The 26,962-nt window shown below is 38.0% G+C and overlaps 1 protein-coding gene across 4 annotated transcripts in view; it reads right to left on the bottom strand.

The window, feature by feature from the left end:
- Window positions 1-26,962, bottom strand: part of LOC127425319 (adhesion G protein-coupled receptor B2-like) — a 327,159-nt gene that overhangs the window by 226,781 nt on the left and 73,416 nt on the right. The gene's annotated exons all lie outside the window — the stretch shown is intronic.

A 26,962-nucleotide genomic window follows, 5' to 3' on the forward strand; every position in this document is an offset into this window, starting at 1 on the left:
GACCTACAGAGCTGACATATTCTTCTAAATATCTTTGTTTGTGTTCAGCAGAAGAAAAAAAGCCATACACATCTGGTATGGCATGAGGGTGAGTAAATGATGAGAGAACGTTCACTTTTGTGTGAACTATCCTTTAACAAAAGATTTCAGTAGTGTGACAAAATGTCAAGATAGCGGATCTGGCAATTATACTGAAACTTCTGTGGAGAAGACAGTGCCTGACAAACGTGATTTAAATGCTTTACCATCACACCACGTTGTGAGATACCTTGATATATGTAAAAAGCAATTATCAGACACTTGTATCAAATTTTAGCTAACAGGCTAAAGCTAGCAGCAACAGCAAATGAAAGGACATGTGTTTGAAATATCACTTCCCTAAACAGAAAAATGACAGATGCTTCTATGAAAAAAAAAAAAAAAGGGGTTCCCTTTGTATTGACACTACCCTCTGAATTCCCATATTGGAATGAAAAATCACCAAAAACATCATTAAATATTTCAGTTGTTTTGCTTGAACATTAATGGGAAATAATGAATAACAAATGGAGATTTACCTGAAGTCCCTTGCTTCTCAGACATTTCCTTTGAAATATCATGTGTCACCTCTAGAATTTCTAAAAAGATCTCAACAATATCTCAAACAGTGCTAAGATATGCCAAGATAACAATCTACAATTAAAGTCAGTGATTTCAAAATGAACTCAAACATTTATCAAATTTTTCCAAGACCATATTATCTGACCTATGATGTACACATTAATTTTATACCTCTGCATTCTTACTGTATGTACATATATGTGTAATTTGTGTATATTTTTATTTTGCATTGATTTTAGGAGAAACAGATGAGATAATGTTGATACTTACATTTAAAATAGTTGAGAACTCAGTCAAATTTTTTTTAAGCAATACAAATTTTCTCTGGGTTTATTCAATAGATGGCCGACAGGGGCGGACTGGGAAGAAAATTCAGCCCAGGATTTTACATAGAAACTGGCCCAAAAGTTGTGGAGCGGGTTGGGGGGTTGTGGGGGGGTTGTTGTCCTGTTCTGCATATCGCTGCCCCCTTCCGCATATTGCGGCGCCGTTTTGTGGCTCGTTCTGCAATGGCCTGTCTGCCACTGATGGCCGAGTACGTACTGTAATATTATGTGTAAGTGCACAGTGTATAGTGCTTCATTTGAGACACAACTTCTCTCTCTCTCTCTCTCTCTCTCTCTCTCCCTCCCTCCCTCCCTCCACCCGGCAGGCAATCACCATTAGCTCACCCTTCCTTATCTGAGACTGTAGCTCCACACTGGTGTTCTACCTTCCAGGCTGCTGCAGGGGGGAAGTCAGGTATGTAGGTAAGAAACATCTCCAGGGCCTTTGTAAACATGCCTAAATAAGCACCAATTGATTTGGATAGCATGTTACATATAGAGACAGATAGAGAGAGAGAGAAAGTGAATGAGAGGGTGGAGAGATATAGTATAGGAGAGTAAAACCTTTAATTCAGACAAAGACTGAAGCTAAGAAAGAGGATTTGGTGGATTGCTAGTTTGAGCCAAAGTCGTTCTTTGTTGTTTGCAAGGCCAGGATTTAGAGACAAAGATGAAACAGAGAGGGAGAGAAAGAGAAACGAGGCAAGAAACATGTAAAGGCGAAACACTAAGAAGTAAAGACAAAAATATTCATAAGGCATGATCACAGCTGTTTCGGGCAAAGGATTTCATCCACACCAAGAGCTGTGCTCTGTTGGAGACCCACGGAGTGACAAATCCAAATGTGTCAGAGCGTGTAGGTGTGCATGTGTGTGAGAGAGATGGATTACGTGCTTGTGATGTGATGCAAAGAGTGGGAAACTGTGTGTGTGTGTGTGTGTGTGTATGTGTGTGTGTGTGTGTACCTGTATCTTATCCAGTTCCTTCAATGGGAGTGTGGGGATGCAAGATAAAAACTTACAAGCGTATGCACATTGACTGGTGTGTGTAGTGTGAGTGTGCATATATGTGCGCGTTTATTCAGATGTTGATTCCGACACCAGCAAATGCAATAATCATATTCTCCTTCTTTCTCTCTAATCTTTTTCAAACTTCTTGACTCCCTTGAAATATAATAGTTAAACTGTTGGGCATTTAAGGCTGTACATCAGTATATGCAACAAACTTCTAAGCACGATTACCAGTTACAGTACTTCTGTGTTACATTTGCAGTAGCATTTCCATTAGAACCTTGTTCAGTACGGTACAGTTAACCATTCCTGGCCTGGTGTTAAATAGTACAATTTAAATTGATATTTTGGTAACTCTTTCAAGAGTAAAATGTGTGTTATTTGCATTTAAACAAGGTAGAGACTTTTTTATATTGTATTTTTTTTTTATATTTTTACTATTATGTATTTCATTTGATTAATAAGGTGACATAGCTTTGAAAATTTAGGATGTATTTTTTTTTCTATCTCTCTAAATTTAACTGTTTTGTCTTATTCATTTATTATGAAATTAATTTTCTCTGTTTAAGGATACAGTTCACTATAAATGTTTTTTATTGAGGCAGTAAACACAATGTTTTGCTCCCAAAGTAATTCTGTTGTTATGTGTTATTAATGTCTATAACTAGTACAACGAAATTGAACAAACCACCCCTAACACAAACTTTGTTACTGTAGCTCAAAGTCCAGTACCCATAAATGTACTAAATAATCTTTAGTAAACCTTTATAGACATTTACAATGTATAAATAGTTTCAACTTTAGATTGGGTATTGCAAAAATATGAACAAATAATTAATAAATGATTTGAAAAGATGTGTAAATAGTCAAAGCATGCTTACATACATTAACAAACAAACAGTAAATGTGTGGCTTTTACAGATGTTTGTTACTAATTAGCTGGACATTAATGAATAATTTGTAAACATGAATAGTGTTTGAAGTGGTGAAAAATACTAATAATTTCTGAAAACATTTGTAAATATAAAAAGTGCATGAGCTCATTTATAAATAATTTATGGAAAAGTTTAATGACATTTGTAAGCATTCAAATGTACATTAATAAATTATCCATTAATCATAATGAAACATTTTAAAAAATAATTTATAGATGTTACAAAGTGCAAAGCCATATAGGCTTGAAAGTTTAATAACATTAATAAGAATTTTAATTACATAATGCTTAACAGATCATTAGTTAATGTTAGTTAAATTAATTTGCAAATATAAACAAGCACATTGTCTCATATATCTAACTAACTGAATATACATTAAATAATGATCTGTTAAACATTATTTAATGTTTGTAAATTACTTATTAATGAAAGTTATTATAAATTGTTACCCGAAAAACATTTAAAGTTGACTCTGGCATTGTTGATGGGCACCGCATATGAAAACATACAGTATGTTGTAGGTTATGCATTAGGTAAGACAGTGGTTATTCTTTATTATTCATGTTGGCTGCCATGCTGATGGAAAAAGCAAATCATCCATATTCATGTTATTGAGTTACATAATTATAAATATGACATGAATAGACCTACTGATTGTAGCCTTTGTAAATATGTGTTTGTTTAGCATTTTGTTTTCACATGCATGTTATACAGCGGTAGGTGCAGTATCATGACCCATAATGTCTCTTCTATGCAATGCATGGACTAAATAAACAATAGTTAATGCAATATGAACTAACGTAAACAAATAAACATCAGCATTTTGATAAGTTAACATGAACCAAGATTAATGCTGCAAATACTCTCTTAATTTATGATAGCTAAAGAATTAACTAATTTCAAGCAGTTAAGCATAAGCCTTTAGGTTCAAAAGGTTTTTTGAAGATCATGAGAACCTTAAATTCAGTCAAGTGTGTCCAAACATTTGACTGCTAGTGTATATACCTCATTCCTGTCAACAACTCCTACAGCCATAGTTACTATAGGCCCTGTGAGAACACAATCAAGCCCTTCTACTATGGACAGAATGTCAAACCTGTCTACCCTTGTCCACATCCCCTCATATAGATTACATGAACATGTGAACCCATGAATAAAACATTTCAGCCAGTGTGAGCTGGAGAAAGAAGTCTTTCAGCAAGCACATACACACACATCAGTACAAGAAAGAGAAAATCCACAACAGACAAACGCTTATGCTCTACACTTGAAACTATAGTGAAATCACCGCATTCGACCACAGACTAAAGAGCCTTTCAATGAAAGCTTCAGTTATACTTGAGAAGGGTTACATTCAGACAAATAAGGGTCCTTCAAACACTAAAATGCACTCTTTATCCTCTAATTGAGGAGAACTGAGGGATTTACAGATATCAGACAACAGCGTAGAGTGCTGTTAGAAATGTGGAAACATTTGAAGTTCACAGAAAAAAAAAAGATTATCACATGAATTACTTTCTTATTCAACAAAGCACTTCAAAACAGTGAACAGAAGAAAAAAAATTATGTTACTGATTATAAAATATCTGAATAAAACAATGCCTACAGAGTATATGAAAGACATGAGAAAGAACATATAATGTTGGATATGTGTGCATGTTACAGGTTATTAGTAGGCTTAGGCATTTTTTTACTTGTTTCAGTCAAACAAATCATGGTAGCATACGTAAAAAGGCAACATCTCCTCTAAGTTGTTATATTGTTTTTTGTTTTGTTTTTTGTTTTGTTTTGTTTTGTCCTGAAAAGGTGCATGTGCACACACAGTTGTAAAAGCTTACGATCAATATTAACTGCTCGCTCTGGACTTGACAGTGCATCAGAAATAATACACTACATCACAAAAGAGTTGAACTGTTTTACCACAGTCTTTGATTGACTTTCCACTCTTCGCACACAAACACCACACATACAATCCCCATCTGAGCTCTCTGCTGGAGTAAATGGCCTTTTAGTTTGCCGGTCTGCCTCTTTCCACAATATTTTATCCTCTTCTTTTGTATTCTTGTTTCAGTCCTTTTTCACCTCCAAAGCTTTTGCACTGTCAGACTGTCTGCTTTGTCAGTACTTTAAGGAACATGGGCGAATAATTTATTTAATTGCGTCTTTAATTGTTTCCAAAAGCTGTTGAAGGTTACATTTAATTAAAAGCTGAAGTTAGAGAGTGAAGATGGATTTATTGGTGTTAATGACCCCAAACTTTTGAATATATAGACTATGATGTACTTATATTCTAGTTTAGATGTACATCTGGCCATCCACATCTATTTCTGTCCTTGCTAGAACCAGTTGTCCTTTGTCTTTGAAGACTGTAGTGTACACCTTCGTATGCATTGTATGGCCTTCATTCCTCAAAACAATGATTGACTGACAAGTTTCTAGAGAAAGCTGTTTCTTTTTTGTCATTTTTGACCTAATATTGACCTTAAAGAGGCCCTATTATGCTTTTTGTGATTTTACCTTTCCTTTAGTGCGTAATATAGCTGTTTGTGCATGTAAAAGGTCTGCAAAGTTACAAAGCACAAAGTCCACACAAAAAGGAGTTATTCTCTCCCACAGACAACACTGCTCAAGAACTACAAGAAACGGCTGGATTGTAGTCCAGCCATTTCTTCCGTAAAGTATCTACGTCACTATGTAACACATTTGCATAAAGCAAGGGCTAAGGGCTACTTTGGCCCGCCCTCTAACAAACGTAGTTATAGCAGAGGCCAGGATGAGTTGGGTTAGTGTTGTCGCTATGTCGAGAAGATGTTTTCTTCATCTCTTTGTTTGGACTTCCAAAGGCAGATGAATTGAAGAATCAGTGGTTAAAATGTATTTTTACTACTATTCCTCAGCAGTATAACCACAACCAATGCTGGATTTTCAAGATGGTTACTCCTGAAAGATGGTGCAGTTCCCACTTTGTTGGGACAATCTGACGCTTCAGAATTACAAAATGTAAGTATGCTTAATTATTTGTGGATTTATCTGCTACCGAGAGATCAAATGTGGAGTTTTGTGTTGTAGCTATGGTGTACACCCAGTGCATAGCTGTAGGCCTCTGCTAACCTGCTAGCTAATGTTATTGTGTTCAGACTGTTTTGCTAATCAGCTGCGGGCCCACTTTTACCAACAATTGTGTAGAATTATGCAGATTGTTTGTCGTTCTTACTATCATGAATAATGATCAAGTGTGGAGATGGATTTATTTTTACAAACGGTAATTTTATGTCTGCAATCCACGGTAGTGCTTGGCTAACTTGCTATGTAATGTTTTTGTTTTGGTAAGGGTTTACTATTCAGCTGTGGGCCGGCTTTTACCTAAAACAGTGTAACAAAAATGTCGATCTCAAGAGTCTAATATAATTATCTAATTACAAGCTGTAATGTTACGGCCGCTATCCATGGTAGTCCACAGCTAAATTGCTCACTAACCGGGAGTAAGCCTCTGTTCTCCGTTTATAGCTCAGGCGAAAAAAGTTTGGCTACACCTATTCCAGCAAAAGATGAATAACTTAGATGCACTACGTGTCTTTTACTTGAAGCTTAGTTAGGTTCACAATAATTAACAGTGAACTTGTAAGAAAGCTACAAAAGTAAAACTTACCACTGTGAAACGTCCTACTCAAGTCATGCTTGCGAAGGTGTTTCAGGTCGATCAGCTTGTTCTTCCAAACTTTCATTATCGGACTCGGGCTAGAGGTGGTACAGCAAAAACCGACACCACTGTTACCATAGTTACAATAGTGTTTGCAGCTGTTAAGGAAGCCTGAAACTCAGTTATAGTAAGGCCTTACATTTCCTACACGTGGCTGACCAATCACAACAGACTGGGTAAGCTGACAAATCAGAGCAGACTGGGCTTTTCGGAAAGGGTGACTTTAAAGAGACAGGACATAAATCAGAGCATTTGAGCAGAGGATGAAAATAGGTTTAGCAGAAATGTACAGAATGAGTAAAATAATGTTTTTTTTTTGGTTTTGTTTTTTTACATTAAAGCACGTAAACCTATTCTAGTAGACCCCCATAATAAAATAATGAACCTGTAAATTAGCATAATATGGGTTCTTTAAGACATGCCAATCTGTTGCATACTGTGGCAACCCAAAAACAAACACAAGGACAATGTTAAGCTTCATTTAACGAACCAAATAGCTTTCAGCAGTGTTTGATATAATGGCAAGTGATTTTCTAGTACCAAATTAGCAATTTAGCATGATTACTCAAGGATAAGGTGTTGGAGTGATGGCTGCTGGAAATGGGGCCTGTCTAGATTTGATAAAAAATTACTTTTTTCAAATAGTGATGGTGCTGTTATTACATCAGTAATGTCCTGACTATACTTTGTGATCAGCTGAATGCCACTTTGGTGAATTAAAATACCATGTTCTTTCCGAAACAGCAAAATCTGTACATTATATATATAAAATATTGCAGTTTCTATAGTGAATGACTCTTGCACAATGGCTACTGCGAAACAGAGATGAATACCCCCGCTTAGATGGCTATTTTTTCCACTGAGAAAATAGGATGAATTTGACTAAAATGACATTATCTTCAGAAAGCAGACTAACAGACTACAGCATCATTAACAGGTGATTGCACATGCTCCATCTCTCTCTCTCTCTCTCTCTCTCTCACACACACACACACACACACACACACACACATCCTTGTTTCTCCAATAACATGTCAGAAACAGCCCAAGCTGTGATACTAATAGTTCTGAAGTGATGTTTTTGAGAGACTTAGACGCATCATTTGTTTTGAACCAGCAACAGCAGATTCTGATCCGTCGCGTAAGAAAGTAGTTCCATGCACAAATGCGTTTTTTGTGACCATACTCCGTTTTTCCTAATTTTGTAAAATTTACTTGTTCATTGAACTGTTGTATATAAGCAATATCACACTCGCAATCGTGCTATATGGCCCTAAATCGGCACTGTGGTAATTACCTATGGTATTACCTGCGTGCGAATCACAGCAGTGCTGATATAGGGCCATATCGCACTCTTGCTCGTGTGAAATTGCTTATATATATATGGTGGCTAAAAGTTTGGAATAATGTACAGATTTTGCTTTTCGGAAGGAAATTGGTACTTTAATTCACCAAAGTGGCATTCAACTGATCACAAAGTATAGTCAGGACATTACTGATGTAAAAAACAGAACCATTACTATTTGAAAAAGTCATTTTTGATCAAATCTAGACAGGCCCCATTTCCAGCAGCCATCACTCCAACACCTTATCCTTATATGTGTTTATATATATATATATATATATATATATATATATATATATATATATATATATATATATATACTGCCATTCAAAAGGTTGGGGTCATTGGGGTCATTATTTATTTTTTCACATTTTAGAATAATAGTAAAGTCATCAAAACTATAGAGAAACAGAAATGGAACTATGGGAATAATGTTGTGACCAAAATAAAAATCCAAAATAAATCAAAACTATGTTATATTTTAGCATCTTCGAAGTAACAACACTTTGCCTAGAATTTGCAGAAATGTACTCTAGCCATTTTCTCCACCAACTTGAGGTATCACCCTGGAATGCTTTTTAAACAGTATTGAAGGAGTTCTCATATATTCTGGGCACTTATTGGCTGCTTTTCTTTATGTCCAAGTCATCCATTCCAAAAACTTTTCTTTTTTGAATAACATTTTAGTTTTGTAATTAAATGAATTAATTGTTGACTTTTTTTTCTTTCTACAAAAACTAATTTAAAACACTTAAGCACATGCCTTCAGATCAAAAGGTTTTAAAGATCATGAGAAACATTTCAGTCAAGTGACCCCAAACTTTTGAATGGCAGTGTATATATAAAACAATATCTTTAAACTCAGTTCATTACCCAAGTGCTGTCTGAAAATATATTGTTTCCTTCAAATGCTCAGTTGCATTTTTGGGAACATACTCTGTGAAGAGCAAATGCAGAATGGAAGTAAACATAGTTGGCTTGTCTTAAGAAAATGTGAACATGTGGGATTTTGTAAATGAGTGTAAATGCAACATAACAGACCTGCCACTCTCTGTCACATTGTTAAAAATTAATTAAACAACAATACAGACAAGAAAAAAAGAGAGAACCACACACTGCTCTTAATTTATTTATTTGTTTTTAATTATTGACTGTTTACTTAAAGGGGTAATGGCATACTCATTTTTTTTTTTTTTTTAATTCTATTATCTTTCCTGAGGTCCGCTCATAATGTTAGTAAAGGTTTTTCACCAAAAAAAAAAAAAAAAATTATATAATTATAATTAAGTAATATATGATCATTTTGCAGCCTGTCTCTGGTCCTCTGTCTAAATGCATGGTTGTGGCCAAAGCGTCTTAAAACTTCAACGTAAACGACCACTGTTATGCCTGGCTTGAATACAGCCACATTTGAAACTCAATCAGAAGAGAATGAACAAGCTCCACAACATTATAAAACTAAATTTCATGGTTTACATATAACGCACATCCAACACATTGCATCTGAATATATTATATTGTTTACTGAAGCACAGCAGCACCATACACTATCAGAGAGTAATGACATATTAAATATTCATGAATGAAATTGTTTACTTATGGTTTTGTGATTGGGTCCAAGTGTTTTTAACTGCCCCATCCTTCAGTCACAGTTCCATTGCACAGCTTGAATCGTATTGTGACTGGTTCACAAGTAATCCCTGCTGATATGAGCCAAAAAAATCCCCCCAAAAAAACGCACATACATCGTCCAAAGCACGGTGAAACAAAATGCGCACACACATACAGTATCATTCTGCACAGCACCGAAAATGCATAAAAATGGTCAATGATGTCCATCTAGTGCATGATTACATACACCAACAATTAAAAATAGTGCAGATGGTGGGGCCTGGGCAGCTCAGCGAGTAAAGGCGCTGACTACCACCCCTGGAGTCGCAAGTTTGAATCTAGGGCATGCTGAGTGACTCAAGCCAGGTCTCCTAAGCAACCAAATTGGCCCGGTTGCTAAGGATGGTAGAGTCACACGGGGTAACCTCCTCGTGGTTGCTATAATGTGGTTCGCTCTCGGTGGGGCACGTGGTGAGTTGTGCATGGATGCCATGGAGAATAGCGTGAAGCCTCCACACATGCTATGTCTCCATGGTAACGTGCTCAACAAGCCATGTGATTGACAGTCTCAGACGCGGAGGCAACTGAGATTCATCCTCATCCACCCAGATTGAGGCGAGTCATTATGCCACCATGAGGATTTAGAGCACATTGGGAATTAGGCATTCCAAAAAGGGGAGAAAATCAAAAATAAATAAATAAAAAATTGGGCAGATGTGCGCAAAAAGGCATCCAGGATGCGTTTGTGCACAAAACAGCAAGATGCACAAGCTGAATGAAAGAGAATGGGGTCTCCTTTTCAGAGTTGTAACTTGACACCGTCAAGATACATGACAATGGTCAAAGACATCTGTCTAGTGCATGTTTACATAAATAAATAAATAAATAAATAAATAATACTCCAGATGGGTCCCCTTTGGTGTTCAGGAATAGTTAGTAGGGCACACTAAACCTGTCTGTTCTGCTCTCTCTCTGTTTTCGAACTGAAGCACTAGTGGGCAGAGACAAGGGTGCGATGATTATAAGCAGGCATTGATGTTTTTTCGCTGTAGAGGTGGTCATGAATTAATGAGTCCCCTAGTGACGTAGGAAAGTCACGAAAGTAGAGAACAAGGCATTTTTGCAGCTTAGTTTCAATACATGTTTTTATTGCATTGGGGATTACATTTTGAGTTCTGAAAGTTACAGTATGTTTTTATAGTAGAATGACCTCTTATATGTCAAAATACAAAGGAATTTAATTTAATTCCTCATGACATGAGCTCTTTAATAACTATTTGTTAGTAAGTACTTGAACCAATGTTTGACAGCTGTTTAAATATAAACATAAAATCAATTTGAATATTTAACTTTTTTGTAATTTGTCTTTTTAAGGAGTGTGTTTCATACATACAGATATTGGTATTGACTCCTGAAATCCAACTCACTACATACAGATTTTCAAATAAACCTATACAGTAGCTTCTGCAATGCACTTAAAACCTTTCACGGCTAGGGCCCCTTAAAGTTTTGGATCACTTTTCTTTGCTGAAAGAAATAATAGTGTGATAAAACTGATACAACACACACTGTTATTTTACAAACTATCCAAGTCTCCAGTCACTGAGGTCACTCTTTGTCTTACAGACAGGCTGTGGTAAAGCTGTATGGATCCTTTCAGTTTGATTAGGGTGTATAGGTCTGAATATATCCTGTTAAGGGAAGAATCTGTCCTTCCCTGGGGCATATACAGTACACTGCACATCTGATTTAACACTGCCTGCAACCAGAAACATCTTAAGCATTTTAAACAAATGTCTCACAGAGAGCAAACACACTGTGCACTATACACAGTAAACATGATGTGACCAATCTGGCAATTAGACTGAAATATATATATATATACTGTTGAAGTCAGAAGTTTACATACACCTTAGACAAATACATTTATACTTGGTTTTTCACAATTCCTGATATTTAATCATAGAAAACATTCCCTGTCTTTGGTCAGTTAGGATCACTACTTTATTTTTAGAATGTGAATAATAGTAGAGAGAATTATTTATTTCAGCTTTTATTTATTTCATCTCATTCCCAGTGGGCCAGAAGTTTACATACACTTTGTTAGTATTTTGTAGCATTGCCTTTAAATTGTTTAACTTGGGTCAAACATTTTGGGTAGTCTTCCACATGCTTCTCACAATAAATTGCTGGAATTTTGACCCATTCCTCCAGACAGAACTGCTGTAACTGAGTCAGGTTTGTAGGCCTCCTTACTCGCACATGCTTTTGAGATCAGGGCTTTGTGATGGCCACTCCAGTACCTTGACTTTGTTGTCCTTAAACCATTTTGCCACAACTTTGGAGGTATGCTTGGGGTCACTGTACATGTGGAAGACCCATTTGTGACCAAGCTTTAACTTCATGGCTAATGTCTTGAGATGTTGCTTCAATATGTCCACATAATTTTCCATCCTCGTGATGCCATCTATTTTGTGAAGTGACCAGTCCCTCCTGCAGCAAAGCACCCCCACAACATGATGCTGCCACCCCCATGCTTCACGGTTGAGATGTTGTTCTTTGGCTTGCAAGCCTCACCCTTTTTCAAACATAACGATGGCCATTATTGTTAAACAGTTACATTTTTTGTTTCATTAGACAAGAGGACATTTCTCCAAAAAGTAAGATCTTTGTACCCATGTGCACTTTCAAACTGTAGTCTGGCTTTTTTATGGCAGTTTTGGAGCAGTGGCTTCTTCCTTGCTGAGCAGCCTTTCAGGTTATGTCGATATAGGACTCTTTTACTGTGGATATAGATACTTGTCTACCTGTTTCCTCCAGCATCATCACAATGTCCTTTGCTGTTGTTCTGGGATTGATTTGCACTTTTTGCACCAAATTACGTTCATCTCTAGGAGACAGAATGTGTGTCCTTCCTGAGCAGTATGACGGCTGTGTGGTCCCATGGTGTTTATACTTGTGTACTGTTGCATGTACAGATGAACATGGTACCTTCAGGTGTTTGGAAATTGCTCCCAAGGATGAACCAGACTTGTGGAGGTCCACAATTGTTTTGTTTTGTTTTTATTGTTTTTTTTTTCTGAGGTTTTGGCTGATTTCTTTTAATTTTCCCATGGTGTCAAGCAAAGAGGCACTGAGTTTGAAGGAAGGCCTTAAAATACATCCACAGGTACACCTCCAGTTCAGTAAACCTGCTATCAGAAGCTAATTGGCTAATTGTCTAAAGGCTTGACATAAATTTATGGAATTTTCCAAGCTGCTTAAAGGCACAGTTAACTTAGTGTACGTAAACTTCTGACCCACTGGAATTGTAATATTGTCAAATAAAAGTGAAACAATCTGTCTGAAAACAATTGTTGGAAAAATTACTCGTGTCATGCACAAAGTAGATGTCCTAAACGACTTGCCAAAACTATAGTTTTTTAATATTAAATCTGTGGAGTGGTTAAAAAATGAGTTTTAATGACTTCAACCTAAGTGTATGTAAACTTCTGACTTCAACTTTATATATATATATACACTACCAGTCAAAAGTGTTGAAACACTTACTCATTCTTTATTATAATATTAACATAAATGGAACTTTGGGAATTAAGTTGTGACTAAACAAAATCCAAAATAAATCAAAACTGTGTTATATTTTAGCATCTTCAAAGTAGTCACCCTTTGCCTAGAATTTGCAGACATGTACTCTTGACATTTTCTCAACCAACTTCTTGAGGAATCACCCTGGGATGCTTTTTAAACAGTATCGAAGGAGTTCCCATCTATGTTGGGCACTTATTGGCTGCTTTTCTTTATTATTTGGTCCAAGTCATCAATTTCAAAACGTTTTTTTTTGTTGTTGTTGTTTTTATTAAATTTTAGTTTTGTAATTAAATAAATTAATATGGTGGCACAATTATATTTTTGTCTACAAAACTAATTTCAAACATTTAAGCATACGCCTTCAGATCAAAAGATTTTTAAGATCATGAGAAACATTTCAGTCAAGTATTTCAAAACCTTTGACCGGTAGTGTATATATATATATATATATATATATATATATATATATATATATATATATATATATATATATATATATATATATATATATCCTGTTTTTCTCTTTTTAAATCACAAATCTGTTATTAAAACAATAAACAGCTTTTTTTTTCTATCAATGTAGGCTGCTCTTATTATTATGTGTTATTAATGTCTGTATCAAGCATACAACTAAATTTAACAAACCAGTATATACCTGTATATGTATGTATGTATGTATGTATGTATGTATGTATATATGTACAGTATACAGTAGTCTATACAGTAAGCCAAGCACGGTTGCCTTTTCTTCCAGCACTGTGGTCTGAACTCTAACATTTGCAAAAATAACAACTGATATCAGCTGGTAAAACTAGTCATTATTGAAGAGATGTGCACGAGGTGGTTCCCTTGGACTTAAATACACAGTCACTGGAAAATATACAGTATAGTGACCTTTTCTGTGAGATGCTGCTTGCTATTACCACAAAGACACATCCTAGCATTCAAAAGCAGTTTTTTAGTTGTGCCTTTCACAAACCAAAAATACCATTGAGAATTGACAGTAAATAAAAAAATAACACTTTACAATAAGGTTGTATTTGTTAGCATTAGTTAACGACATTAGTTAAAGCTGCACTTTGTAAGATTTTTTTGGCTACAATTAACAAAATTTCAGTATTGAGTAAGTACATAAAAATCCATGTTCAAAACAATGTCCAGTTACACTTTATTTTACAGTGTCCTTGTTACAGTATAATTACACAAGTTTATGTCATATTCGTAGGCTGAGAAAGAAGGCACGGATGTGTCACGAGAAGTGGGAAACGAGTGCGATAGCTGTTCAGTCAGTCCAGTCGCAGTTTCAGGAATCAAGACAGCAGTGGAATGAAATCACTCTCCAAATGGATTTAACTGTTTTTTTTTGTTTTGTTTTTGTTTTTTACTGTTTGTTTACTGAAGTTGTTTACCTGCTATAGTGCTTGGATATGTTTTCTGGTATGGTTGTTGAAACTTATATTGTCTGTCATGCTTTATGAATCGAACATTAATCATGTGTACTGATTGCAATGTTTTTAAAGTTTTTTTTTTTTTTTTCAGTGAAGGTAATGTTACATGTTTACTAATATTCATGACTTCTAAGTATTTTATAACATTGCTGCAGTTTTGAGATTCCCAAATTGTGTGTCTCTAAATGTGTGTGCCGCTGTTTTCTTAGGCTATTTATTTTTTCTTTTTTTTTTCTTTTTTTACCTCAGTCACAGAAATGCACAAGTTTACACTGTCTTTGTAGCAGAACAATGATTTTATTTATTTATTTATTTATTTGTTGCCTGATGAATGCCTAATGGTCTAAACGTTGCAAGCAAGTGAAAGCCAATAAAGTATTTTGACACTTTATCCATTTAGCAGATGTTTAAACAGATCTAAAAAGCCACTATGGGTACAAGGTGGTTTACTATGAATTTATGCTTTTCTGAAGTTGTCTATAATGTACCGATTTCATAGCACAGTAATGTGTATTAATTTGTTTAGCATGTAACCATCTCTCTGTTGTAAATTTACTTTCAAATAAAATATTTAAAATGTATTATTGTAGTTGTTATATTGCATATTTCTGCATATTATTTTCCTGTTCAATAAAATATTTAATCATTATTAAATCCTCGTTTTGCGCTTTTATATTACAGTCTTTTATTGTTTGCAGTGCATAGTACTATTGTAGTACGATGGTTCACTTGCATTGTCCACTGAGGCAATAGATTGTAATATAAAAATAAAGTGTCTTCAATTGGACTCATATTAGCCATTTCACGTGTTTCACCTCTTAATAGGATATGTGTAGTACAATACAAACATTAATGTGTATTGTGTAGTGGATAAAATACTTTAATAATCATATTAAAATATAATTAAGAGTGTTGTTTGTCTTCCTCAATGTAAATAATATATCGGTTACAATTTAAGTGAATAACATAATATGAAAATAGCTCATCAATGCGTCCTCAAACTATGAAATTCATCTGCCAGAAGAACAGTGCCTTATCACAACTGACGTAAATTATTCCTCCACCAGTAAATTTTTCCAAAAGTTGCATAGTGTAGCTTTAATGTGAACTAACACTGAACAATATTTTTACTCCACTTATTAATATTTGTTCATTTTAATATCAATATATACTAATATATTTGTGAAATTAAAACTTGTATACAATAGCATTAGTTAATGCATTAAAAACTAACATGAACTAACAATGCACAATTGTATTTTCATAAATTAACATTAACCAAGATTAATAAATGCACAAAAAATATATTGTCCATTGTTACTTCATGATACCTATTGCATTAACAAATGCTAACAAATAGAACATTGTTCCCAAAGGGAAACTATATATATATATATATATATATATATATATATATATATATGTGTGTGTGTGTGTGTGTGTGTGTGTGTGTGTGTGTGTCTTTACACATAAATGGCCATATGGTTTCATGATGGTGATGTCTTTAGAAAGCTTGCATAAATACATGTACTGGCACAATATAGTCTATTGCCCTATTCATAAAAAAAAACAAAACAAACAAAAAAAAAACAAAAAAAAAAACATAGAGTTTCAATATGAGTCTCATAGATAAGCCCACTGCAGGTCAGGTCAAGGGAGGTCTGGACGATTTCCATCTGAAATATTGAACTGATAACTCTTCAAACTGGGCATGTGGCATAACCAGAGGAGACCGCATGAGACATTGCCATGGAAACCATGGAACACATGACAGTTGCATTGGTACCTGGCTTAGGGGTAAATTCAAGCCAGGTTTGAAAATTCACACCCTTTGCATACATGAAAAAGTCTATAGAAAGAGACAGACTAAATTTTAGAGATAAAAGACCCTACATTGTAAAAAAAAAAAAAAGAAATCTTTTAAAATTACAGTAAACAAAAATTTAATAAACTTGATATTAAACTTCTGGAACTATAAAAACCGGCTATTTACTTTATAAGGTATTGTTAATCACCGTAAAATTAGCAGAAGAGCACACGATGACATGACGTTCACCAATAGTGGCTTTTCCAGCAGCAATGACCAATAAACATGTACAGACAGTGCTCAGTGTTACTCACACAAACACTAAACACCATCAGGGTAACACATGTGAAATTTATATAATGCAGTAAACATGAACTAAACTACATTAAATATAAAACAGAACACCGCAGTGTACATAACTGATATTACAAATAAGAAGTAACATAAGTATTCACATAAAATATAATGAAATATGTTGAGTCATGCAGGGAATTGTGGGAACGCCTGATTATTGTTTTTTTACTGTAATTTTAACAGTAATTTACTGTAAAAAGTACATATACTCTCTTGTTAAACAATGTAAATTTGTATCAAAAATCATAAATTGTACATCTAAAAGAATTACTTTTTTGTACAACATTTTATTGTAAAAACTGCTGTATTGTCTTTTTAATTTAAAATATATAAAAAATGTGTACTGTATATTTTACAGTTAATACTTGTTAATCAATAAAAAGAAAATTCTGTAGCATTTCTACAGTCTTTTACTGTTAAAATGTACAGTGAGACATTTAAGAAATTTTTTACAGTGTAGATTCCATATTCGTTTGTACATTGTTACTTTATCAAATGTGTTGAAAAGAGAAGTCAGGTTGTGACACATGAATGTGTCAATGCAGTTTGTGAGTATGTGTGTGTGTTTTATGCAAAGGAAAATCACTGAGTGTGATAGCTGTGTGTGTTTGTGAGACTGTTTACACTCTAGGGACACTGCATCATACTGCACATGCACAGACAGGCAGATGACATTCCATACATCTGAACATATGTAGGCTAATCTCTGAAGGCTAATCCAGAAAAAAATAAATAAATAAATAAATAAATAAATATATATACAGGTGCATCTCAATAAATCAGAATGTCGTGGAAAAGTTCATTTATTTCAGTAATTCAACTCAAATTGTGAAACTCGTGTATTAAATAAATTCAATACACACAGACTGAAGTAGTTTAAGTCTTTGGTTCTTTTAATTGTGATGATTTTGGCTCACATTTAACAAAAACCCACCAATTCACTATCTCAAAAAATTAGAATATGGTGACATGCCAATCAGCTAATCAACTCAAAACACCTGCAAAGGTTTCCTGAGCCTTCAAAATGGTCTCTCAGTTTGGTTCACTAGGCTACACAATCATGGGGAAGACTGCTGATCTGACAGTTGTCCAGAAGACAATCAGTGACACCCTTCACAAGGAGGGTAAGCCACAAACATTCATTGCCAAAGAAGCTGGCTGTTCACAGAGTGCTGTATCCAAGCATGTTAACAGAAAGTTGAGTGGAAGGAAAAAGTGTGGAAGAAAAAGATGCACAACCAACCGAGAGAACCGCAACCTTATGAGGATTGTCAAGCAAAATCGATTCAATAATTTGGGTGAACTTCACAAGGAATGGACTGAGGCTGGGGTCAAGGCATCAAGAGCCACCACACACAGACATGTCAAGGAATATGGCTACAGTTGTCGTATTCCTCTTGTTAAGCCACTCCTGAACCACAGACAACATCAGAGGCGTCTTACCTGGGCTAAGGAGAAGAAGAACTGGACTGTTGCCAGTGGTCCAAAGTCCTCTTTTCAGATGAGAGCAAGTTTTGTATTTCATTTGGAAACCAAGGTCCTAGAGTCTGGAGGAAGGGTGGAGAAGCTCATAGCCCAAGTTGCTTGAAGTCCAGTGTTAAGTTTCCACAGTCTGTGATGATTTGGGGTGCAATGTCATCTGCTGGTGTTGGTCCATTGTGTTTTTTGAAAACCAAAGTCACTGCACCCGTTTACCAAGAAATTTTGGAGCACTTCATGCTTCCTTCTGCTGACCAGCAGGATTTGGCACCTGCCCACACTGCCAAAAGCACCAAAAGTTGGTTAAATGACCATGGTGTTGGTGTGCTTGACTGGCCAGCAAACTCACCAGACCTGAACCCCATAGAGAATCTATGGGGTATTGTCAAGAGGAAAATGAGAAACAAGAGACCAAAAAATGCAGATGAGCTGAAGGCCACTGTCAAAGAAACCTGGGCTTCCATACCACCTCGGCAGTGCCACAAACTGATCACCTCCATGCCACGCCGAATTGAGGCAGTAATTAAAGCAAAAGGAGCCTCTACCAAGTATTGAGTACATATACAGTAAATGAACATACTTTCCAGAAGGCCAACAATTCACTAAAAATGTTTTTTTTTATTGGTCTTATGATGTATTCTAATTTTTTGAGATAGTGAATTGGTGGGTTTTTGTTAAATGTGAGCCAAAGTCATCACAATTAAAAGAACCAAAGACTTAAACTACTTCAGTCTGTGTGCATTTAATTTATTTAATATACGAGTTTCACAATTTGAGTTGAATTACTGAAATAAATGAACTTTTCCACGACATTCTAATTTATTGAGATGCACCTGTATATATTTACGTAAATATGTGATTGTTAAGGTATGCTATGCAAGAGTTGTTTCATTCAGAAATGTGTCAGACTGCAATTCCTAAAGCAACACATGTACACACTGCATTCACAATACTGCTGCAAGGGGCACTACCGTGGGTACTGGCATTAACTTCTTCTATGGCTAGATTTCTCTTTCAGGTCAACAACTGCCAGGGTGGAGCAACAGTTTGAAGAGAATCTTGTTGAGCAAATTAGCTGAAGCCAACATCTTTATAAGAAGCTACCAGAATAATAACACATCCGGTTTAATGACACAGATATTAGGTAACTCTCACCCCATTAAGTCTGTTAGCGGCAAAACAACACAAGTTTAGTAGAGTACGTTGAAGTATGTTCAACAAGAACATGCACTTGGCCAAGAATGCATTCTATGGTTGCATACTTGTGTAAATTATCTTTCTGGCTTTAAGGTGAGGTAATTCAGAGGTTGCATTGGAAAAGTACTCATTCAGACTGCATTACGATTTTTTTCTAGAATTCACACATCTCTTCTTATTATACTGATGGGAACACTGGCCATCAAACATATATCCAGAACCTTCCTGTATGCAATTTTTGCTTTCCTTTAGAGTGCTCAACTGAGGTAAACAAATGGGAAAAAACAGCAACATCTGAAAACCAGTGTTTATGCCCAGGATTGCAGAGAGATGGAATAAAACACACACTTTAAAAGTAGACACTATTCTAAGAGATGCTGTCTCAACAAATGTCTTATTTTTCTGCTTCTTAAACTCTGTATTTATCAGCATTTCATCATCAGACAGCATCATCATCCTTTTTCTCTCAAACTCTCCCTTTTTCCCTCCCTATCTTCCTACTTTTTAAAGTCAAGGTAGTGGGGAGTCAGTGGGTGTGATGATGAGAGTCTAAAAGAGGATAATTAAAAAAAAAAAAAAAAAAAAAGATAATTGTGTAATCATTTATTCACCCTCATCTCGTTACAAAACAGTATTACTTACGTTCTTACATGTAAAAATGTTGACGCTGCTCTTTCCCATACAATGAGAGTAAATGGTAACTGAGGTAAACATTCTGTCTAATATCTCCTTTTTGTTCCATGGACAGGAAGTCATATAGGTTTGGAACAATATGAGGGTAAGTAAATGATGAAAGAATCTTCATTTGGGCGAACTATTCCTTTAAGCAAGTAATTTTTTTCTTCTTTTTCTGACACCACACTGAAAATGGACATTAAACAAGTAGGGGCAAATTTGCCCATGCTAATCAGCCTAACCTTGATCTTTTGGCTGAAACCACAACCTCTAGGCTGTGACATTTAGATCCTCTATTGGTCAAACGTCTTTTTCCTATACAAATTTGCCGGTCAGAGCTCATCAAAATTGAACTTTAGTATGCCACAAAAGACAAATAAATCAACACAGACTTCAAACTTCACTTTAACTCTGTTTCACCCAGAGCAGCTTGACTTCTCCAGTTTAGGCAGCAATCAAAATGCCTCGTCTGACATACTGAACATTCTTAACAGACAAACTATAATGATTTGGTTCTCATTTTTCATCTACTGATCCACAGTCACTTATGAGACAACCAACTCAATGCACATCCTTCGATCAACCTAGTCTGTTTATATACATTGTAGGAGTCTTCAAAGCAAACATTAAAACAGACAATATGATCAATGACATGTCATATCAAGCAGCCCCAATGTCTTCAGTGTGTGATTCTTGGAGTTGCAGAATATGTCATAAAAAATAAATAAATAAATAAAAATTAAAAGTCCTGGTATGAAATTGTCAGAATGTAGCAATGTGAAATATGGCTTGACAAACATTATGGGAAATAGAGGATGTCCAGTCTTATTGGGAGTGAGCAGAAGAGTTTGGGACAGCTGAACTCAGACGATGTCACACAGTAATATGCATGTCTGGTCTGTTGCTGGCTAAGGCCGTATGCTCCATCCTCTGCCAGAAGTCTAGATTGTCATGCTGAAACAATCATTTTGCTCTGACGTTCCATTGGCTCTAGTCGGCTGAAGAAAAATCGCCAAGGCAGGCGGTGAAACCCTGACCTGCCCTAAAACATTATTTTCCTCCAATATGAGCAGACAACATGATGATATCTCATAGTGGACTCAAGGACTGAAGTTGGCATGGCAATATGTGAGGTCTCCGGCCTCACAAACATTGCAAACAAACAAAACATTTGAGATTCATGACATTTGATTGCACACTGTGTCATGTATATTTGGACAAACAGATAAAGACTGTAGGTCCACTACACAAAAACGTGCTGTAGCATGATTATAACTGTGCACGTAAACATACAGTATGTTTTCGACTCAGATACAGACATTAAGGTGTTTTTAAGTTTTATGCATGATATCTAGAGTATTTGATCTTTTTAAATGCTATTTGATGCTGTAACTCTAATTGATATCCTCATTGTTTTGTGGCAGATAAATATTGCTCTGCCACAAAAGACATAAGAGGTGAGATATAAAGAAGAATGGCATGAACAGGATGGAAAGGCTACAGATTGAGTTTCTGCATAAGGTAAAGTACTCTTTCAGTTTAGTTTTATATGGATGAGATGTGTACTTAACATGATGCAATGGTGTTTACAGCTTGGATGAACTGTGGCTTTTTTTGCTTGGACTGTTTTTCCAGCACATGCATGAATGATGTCCATTTCAGCTTGGGAAAGATCACACATTCAAAACCATGCCCTAGATTCAGTGACAGTCTCCATGGCCACCGTTACTTCCTGTGTGGCGCAGACCATACCTCGCCATTGTACCTGACAGGTGTAAAAATAACATGCAGTCTGACGTACGCTGTGAGGGATCGATCCTCTTAGCTCAATTGCTCTCTGTCCCCAGTTCCCGCTCCTCTCCTATGCCAGTGTCCACAGAGATCCACACAGGGGACATACAAAGGAACAATTACCTCACATCTCTGCAAATATGCCAGCACCTGGCGGCTTTATAGTGACATGATAGCAACAGGGAACATTTCAAACTGCACACAGTAAATCTTTACACATAAATGGCCGTATGGTTTCATAAGCCTTGAACTCCTGCAGAGAAACTAGAAAAATATGAAGCTGTGCAGTTCCAAGAATGCTGTTCTGAAGAAAGGAGCTTTAAAACTGAAGTGTGAAATTTCTGTGCCATTAGTGTTACCAACAAATTGCAAACATAATTATTGTATCAAACTGGTTTTCTTTCTGTCTACCATTGGAAAAAAATAAAATAAAAAATACATATTTTAAATAAATAAATAAATACAAAATATATATACTGGCGGCCAAAAGTTTGGAATAAATGTACAGATTTTGCTGTTTCGGAAGGAAATTGGTACTTTAATTCACCAAAGTGGCATTCAACTGATCACAAAGTATAGTCAGGACATTACTGATGTAAAAAAACAGCACCATTACTATTTGAAAAAGTCATTTTTGATCAAATCTAGACAGGCCCCATTTCCAACAGCCATCACTCCAACAGCTTATCCTTGAGTAATCGTGCTAAATTGCTAATTTGATTCTAGAAAATCATTTGCCATTATATCAAACACAGCTGAAAGCTATTTGGTTCATTAAATGAAGCTTAACATTGTCTTTGTGTTTGTTTTTTAGTTGCCACAGTATGCAATAGACTGGTATGATGCTCCTGTTCTACCCGCACTGTACGGGACTTGAACCAGTGTCTCTGGCATGGGAGGCAGGTGCGCTAACAAGGAGGCTAAAGCCTCTAGTGTCAGTTGCTAGTTCACCTCTTGAGGTCAGGAGAGTGAGGTTTATACACATTTCACAGCTATCTATCAGCTGGCCACCATTTCACTCACCCCCCTAAACCTCACTCCCATCTGGGTTACAGCACCATTGTGACGCTCCTGTTCAACCCGCTCCGTACGGGACTTGAACTGGCATCTAAGGCATGGGAGGCGGGTGCGCTAACAAGAAGGCTAAAGGCTACAGCCTCTAGCATCAGTCGCTAGTGCACCACTTGAGGTCAGGAGAGTGAGGTTTATACACATTGCACAGCTATCTATCAGCTGGCAGCCGTTACACTGGCATGTCTTAAGGTCAATATTAAGTCAAAAATGGCAAAAAAGAAACAGCTTTCTCTAGAAACTCATCAGTCAATCATTGTTTTGAGGAATGAATGCTATACAATGCTTGAAATTGCCAAAAAACTGAAGATTTCATACAAAGGTGTACACTACAGTCTTCAAAAATAAAGGGCAACTGGCTCTAACTAGGACAGAAAGAGATCTGGAAGGTCAGATGTACAACTAAACAAAAGGATAAGTATATCAGAGTCTCTAGTTTGAGCTATAGACGCCTCATATGCCCTCAGCTGACAGCTTCATTGAATTCTACCCGCTCAACACCAGTTTCATGTACAACAGTAGAAGACTCAGGGGTGCAGGCCTTATGGGAAGAATTGCAAAGAAAAAGCCACTTTTGAAACAGAAAAACAAAAAGAAAAGGTTAGAGTGGGCAAAGAAACACAGACATTGGACAACAGATAATTGGAAAAAAGTGATATGGATCTTAACCCCATTGAGATTTTGTGGGATCAGCTAGACCGTAAGGTGCGTGAGAAGTGCCCGACAAGACAGCCACATCTATGGCAACTGCTACATGAAACGTGGGGTGAAATGTCACCTGAGTATCTGGACAAACTAACTGCTAGAATGCCAAGGACCTGCAAAGCTGTCATTGCTGCAGGTGGACTATTTTTTGATGAGAACTCTTTGAAGTAGTTTAAGAAGTTCTGAACATTTTTTTTTGTTTGTTTTTTTTTTCACATTGTAATAGTAATGTTTCTAGTTATTAATGTCCTGACTATACATTGTGATCAGTTGAATGCCACTTTGGTGGATAAAAGTACCTATTTATTTCCATAAAAGCAAAATCTGTAAATTATTCCAAACTTTTGGCCACCAGGGTATTGTCCTGTTACACTGGTTGAGCCAATGTTGCAATGTCAGGCTGGTCGGATGCTCAAATAAACAGCAATATTTTGATAGCACCACAGAGCGTCATGGTTACTTGTGTAATCTCCATTCCCTGATGGAGGGAACGAGACGTTGTGTCGGTGTAGTGACACTAGGGGTCACTCTTGGGAGCCCGAGACACCTCTGGTCTTTGATAAAAGGCCAATGAAAATTGGCGAGTGGGATATGCATGCCACTCCCCTGGACATACGGGTATAAAAGGAGCTGGTATGCAACCACTCATTCAGGTTTTATGCTGAGGAGCCGATATAAGGTCCGGCCATTTCAGCGGGTAGTTCAGCGTTGTGGCAGGAGGGACACAACGTCTCATTCCCTCCATCAGGGAATGGAGGTTACACAAGTAACCATGACGTTCCCTATCTGTCACTCACTCGACGTTGTGTCAATGTAGTGACACTAGGGGTCCCTATACGAAACGCCACAATTGGCTGAACTGTGTTACGTGAACTGGCGGTGTGTGGTGGGTAGACTACTGTGTGCCGCAAAGCCAGCACACCAGGTCGACACGTAACCTCCCCCAACATAGTTATGAGTGTCGAACGGCCTTTGGGGACAAGTCGACTACCCAAAAGATAGAGACAGGCTTAACCCAGTCGTGGCCTCTTTTCCCCTTATCTTTTTTCCACTCCCTAAAAAAGAAGGGGGATTATCCATCTGGGCCACCAGGTCTAGTTGGGGGGTGTCCCTCCCAAGTGGAAGACACTGCGGAGACCACACCTCGCCCAAAGAGAGGGGGGGATATTTAAGTGGAAGAATACGTCACATGGTCTTTCCAACCATGTGGAGAGTCTTCAAGGTAGATTCTACCCAATGGGGGAGAAGTTACTACAAACATGGAGACTGGGGCAGAGGGGCTCTGCCCAAGGAAGACGCAGTTTGCCAACAGGGAAACGAATTAGCGGAAGATATATATATCGCATGGGGTTAGCCTTACAGGGAACCGCCACATGCGGAGCACCTATACCAGAACAGGACTCTTAGTTAGCACGTGTACTGGGCCAGCAGCGAGTCTCTCCGAAAACTCGACTGACACAGGGCTCGGAGGAAGTCAACCAGGGAACAAAACTTGTGAACACTACTGTCTTCAAGGAGAGTGCCTTAAGCTTGGCTGACTGCAAAGGCTCAAAGGGGGCCCTCTGTAGACCCTGAAGAACTACAGAGAGGTCCCATGAGGGAATGAGGCGCGGTCTGGAGGGATTCAGCCTCCTGGCGCCTCTCAGGAACCTGATGATCAGGTCGTGCTTCCCTAAGGACTTACCGTTTACTGCGTCGTGGCGTGCTGCTATGGTGGCAACGTAAACCTTCAAGGTGTTGAGGTTGCCTGGGATGTGAGTGGCTAGCAGCGACTTGAAGTGCTGCTGACTCCAGAGGAAGAGACAGCGGGTGAGTTGTGACATACAACGAGAGCGCAGACCGCCTTGGCGGTTGACATATGCTACCATTGCCTTGTTGTCTGTCCGAACTAACATGTGCTTGCCCTGGATCAACGGCCGAAACCTCCGCAGGGCAAGCAGAATTGCCAACAACTCGAGGCAGTTGATGTGCCAATGCAGTCGCGGGCCCGTCCACAGGCCGGCGGCTGCGTGCCCAGCAAACAGCGCCCCAGCCCATTTTGAAGGTGTCTGTCGTGACCATGACGTGCCTGGAGACCAGTTCTAGAGGAACACCTGCCCATAGAAATGAGAGGTCGGTCCAAGGGCTGAAAAGATGGTGACAGACCGGCGTGATGACCATGCGATGTGTCCCGTGGTGCCATGCCCATCTCGGGACTCGAGTCTGGAGCCTGTGCTGAGGCGGCCTCATATGCTTCAACCCGAGCGGAGTGGCCACCACCGAGGATGCCATATGCCCCAGGAGCCTCTGAAAATATTTCAGTGAAACCGCTGTTTTCTGTTTGAAAGCCTTCAAACAGGCCAGCACCGACTGGGCGTGCTCGTTCGTAAGGCACACCGTCAAGGAGACTGAGTCCAACTCCAAACCGAGAAAAGAGATGCTCTGAACCAGGAGGAGCTTGCTCTTTTCCCAGTTGACCCGAAGCCCTAGTCGGCTGAGGTGTGAGAGCACCAGGTCCCTGTGTGCGCACAACATGTCTCGAGAGTGAGCTAGGATTAGCCAGTCACGAGATAGTTGAGAATGTGAATGCCCACCTACCTTAACAGGGCAAGGGCAGCCTCTGCGACCTTCGTGAAGATGTGAGGAGACAGGGACAGGCCGAAAGGGAGGATTTTGTACTGATATGCCTGACCCTCGAATGCAAACCGCAGGAAGGGTCTGTGTCGAGGAAGGATCGAGACGTGGAAGTACGCGTCCTTCAGGTCTACCGCTGTGAACCAATCTTGATTCCGGACGCCTGCCAGAAAGCGTTTTTGCGTCAGCATCTTGAACGGGAGTCTGTGTAAGGCCCGGTTCAGTACTCGCAGGTCCAAGATTGGCCGCAACCCACCGCCTTTTATCAGTACGATGAAGTAGGGGCTGTAAAACCCCTTCTTCATCTTGGCTGGAGGGACAGGTTCTATCGCACCCTTCCGTAGGAGGGTAGCCATCTCTGCGCGCAAGGTAGCAGCGTTTTCGTTCTTGACCAAGGTGAAGTGAATACCGCTGAACCTGGGCGGGCGCCTGGTGAACTGAATCGCGTAGCCGAGTCGGACGGTCCAGATCAGCCATCGCGACGGATTGGAAAGCGCAAGCCACGCGTCCAAGTTCCACGCAAGGGGGTACCAAGGGGACAACGTCGTCGGACGTACCGGCAGGTGGGGTGGAGCTCGAGGTGCCACACCACGTCATGGCCGTGCTGAGTCTAGGGACATCGAAGCACTTACCTGGCTCCTTGTGACTACCCCCGGAACAGCCTGGGATGGGGGAGGAAGAGGCCTGTCCTCGTAACCCGTGGAGAC

The sequence above is a fragment of the Myxocyprinus asiaticus genome, chromosome 34 (assembly GCF_019703515.2).
Source record: "Myxocyprinus asiaticus isolate MX2 ecotype Aquarium Trade chromosome 34, UBuf_Myxa_2, whole genome shotgun sequence".
Classification (NCBI taxonomy): domain Eukaryota; kingdom Metazoa; phylum Chordata; class Actinopteri; order Cypriniformes; family Catostomidae; genus Myxocyprinus; species Myxocyprinus asiaticus.